Here is a 3,268-nt window from a genome sequence, read left to right as displayed (position 1 = left end):
TAGTTACTGTGCCATTGTGATGGTGGCTTGGGTAGTTACTGTGCCATTGTGATGGTGGCTTGGTTAGTTACTGTGCCATTGTGATGGTGGCTTGGTTAGTTACTGTGCCATTGTGATGGTGGCTTGGATGGTTACTGTGCCATTGTGATGGGGACTTGGATAGTTACTGTGCCACTGTGATGGTGGCTTAGGTAGTTACTGTGCCATTGTGATGGTGGCTTAGGTAGTTACTGTGCCATTGTGATGGTGGTTTAACCTCCAGCTGCCAAGGAGGAGGATCAGAGCTACTGACCTATGGTGTTGAGCTTTTTACTTGGTATCTATTAGCTACCACCACAGCTCTAAGGTACTGTTCTAGGTAGATGGGTTAGGGAATTATTCCTCCCAAAGCCCATGTACTCAGGAACAGAAACTTCTCAGTGAGTTCCAGAACTTTCTTCATATCTCATTTGCTGAACGGGTCCTAAAGCTATCACTTGACTAACGAAAAAGAAGTAGTCACCACAAGTTCAAATCTGAGGAGTGAGGCAGGGTCGGAGGGTTCCTCCACTGTGATAAAATGTGTGATGTCTGGTATAAACATCAGGGTTCAGTGAGCAAGTGACAGGCGAGATTGAGAAGAATTTGAGTAAAGGCTCTCACACACTGACCAAGGTTAGGAAACAGAGTGCTACAGAGAGATGTCGCAGAAACTGTTCCATGTCAGATCCTTCCCTCATTGCTCTTCCTTATCCTCTCCTCCCTGCAGCCAGTGTGTTACCACAAGAAGCCCCAGGCCTGGAAAAATGTCAGGATATTGTGTTTGAGTTGGAGCAAGCCATGGTTCTCTGCCGGGTTTCCAACCCAACAAAACTATTCTCCATCTATGTGCAACTCTAAAGATATCTCTCCAGAAGGGTCTGTATATATATATATATATATATATATATATATATATATATATATATATATATATATACCCAGATCCCTCTCTGGATATTCTCCTGAATGAGGTGATTTCTTTCTGGAACCTTCCATCATGAAGTGGATAATGAGACTGTAGATCTTCTTCTCTGCTCCATTTTTTTCATCCCTTTCTTGTTCTTTGTTCTTTACTTTGGATACCTTGTTTTGCTGTGCATTCAAGCCTACTAATCTTTAATTCTGTAATTTAAATCCTGTGGAGAAACTGAACCGGTGCCGTTTCCATCAGCTATGGTATTCATTTCTAAAACTACACACTGTATCTTATAAAATATCTGGACACGGCAATCCTGCCATCTTCACCTCTTAAATACACACATATCAATATTGTTTCAATGCCTTTTCTCATTGATTCTATTATCTGAGATATTCTTGACAACAACATTGTGAAGTTTACATTGATTTTTGTCCTCATTGCATGTGGTGTGCTTGTCACAAAAGCGCATGTTAAACCCATAAATTTGTACAAATGGTATATATTGGCTAGAATAAAAATAAAATTACGAAACAATGTTGCCAAGCATGGAATGTGAGTTTGTTTGACCCTTCCAATACACACGTTTAAGTTTTGTTAGTAAAGACTCAAGCAATGGCCTTATGATAGTGTCCTCAGGAGTAACACATGGTTGTTTTGATCTGTTCAATACATGCACACAAACCCCCTTTCACGATGAGAACCTTTGAGGACATTTTGTGGATGAGCTTATTCTCAGTTTCAATATGATATTCGGAGAACTGAAGTTTCTCCACTCTGGCTGGTGGACATACAGCCACCTCTAAATGTGGAGGATTTCTCATTTGGAGGGGGAAGGGGTTATCCTTATAATTTCAGATGGTAATTTCAGCATTCAGCCACAGGCTGGGAGAAGATCCTGTGTGCATCTCCTAAATTACTTTTCTCTTCCTGTGAACAGATGCCTTTTCTGTACACTGCCTCATGAACATTCAATACCTAGATCTCCAAAGATTTCTATCTGTGGCTTCTCAACTCTGGAAACAGCTATGTTCTGCTTAGATTTTTCTTCTTCCTGGGCTGTGCTCTGGAATATTCTCTAGGAAGCAAACCAAAGGCAATTGATCTAAGAAGCACTGATTAATTTTTCCCCCACTTTAGAGACTGATCTACTGTGCCGTTGAATTTCGAAGTTGCAAAAACATTGTTTTATAGGTTTAGCTCATTTTAAGTCCCTTCACATGGGGTCCTGTTGCTCCAGCTTAGCCAGGCACAGATCCTGTCTTCCCTTTTAAACATTTCCCCCCCTGACTTTTAGAGATTACAGAAATGGCACCAACATGTGTTGTCTTAGGAAACAATCCAGGCATTTCTGATTCATCAAATGATTGCCTCAAAAGGGATTAAGACCTATTTGCCTGGTTAAAGCCAGCCATATGGTACCATGTAGCTTAGCACAGCTCCGAATGACTGAACCATTGTCTCACAGGCTGGGGCAACAAGCTTAGTTAGGTCTTTAGAATTTACGTGGAAAATCAGTCACTAGAAAACCTTTAGGATTTGTGTTTTCAGGTTCCATATCCTCACTGTCAGGCATCCTGGCTAAGGCCACCTACACTGACTCCTGAGAGCCTCTCCATCCCAGATTCTGAGACTTCCTAGAGATTTGCCCCCAACCCCGGCAACTGCAGGTTTCTATTCATTCTCCTGTCCTTCAGAGTGTCTCCCCACCATAGAACATACACGGCTGGAATGAGGTCCCTGGCACATCAAGTCTCTGCCACACTAACCCACCCAACTTGAAACCCATCTCATGGACAAGTACCACTCCCTGACACTACTGATGATACTGTTGTTATGCTTGCAGACAGGAGCCTAGCATAACTGTCCTCTGAGAGGCTCCGCCCAGCAGCTGACTGAAACAGATGCAGAGACCCACAGCCAGTCATTGGATAAAACGAGTTCTTTAAATAAAAAAAAAATGCATGTACGTACATGTGTGTGTGTGTGTGTGTGTGTGTGTGTGTGTGTGTGTGTGTGCTCATGGCACATTGATAGAGGCCAGAGAACAACTCTTACAGGAATCAGTTTTCCTTCCCTTATGTGGATCTTATGAGTCAAACTTCAGACTTGCAGCAGACATCCTTACTGGATAAGCTATCTTGTTGGCCCCAAAGAAATTAATTTTTTTTAAAAAAAGGACCAAGTAAAAGACATTTGGCCAAAGTGAGGGATTGACTGTGGTCAGAAAGTTGGATCTCTCTCTCTCTCTCTCTCTCTCTCTCTCTCTCTCTCTCTCTCTCTCTCTCTCTCTCTCTCACGCCCCTGGGTAATTCTGAGTCCCACCTAGCC

This window comes from Mus pahari, chromosome 23, assembly GCF_900095145.1.
Source record: "Mus pahari chromosome 23, PAHARI_EIJ_v1.1, whole genome shotgun sequence".
Lineage (NCBI taxonomy): Eukaryota > Metazoa > Chordata > Mammalia > Rodentia > Muridae > Mus > Mus pahari.
Note: the sequence above shows the minus strand (reverse complement) of the source record.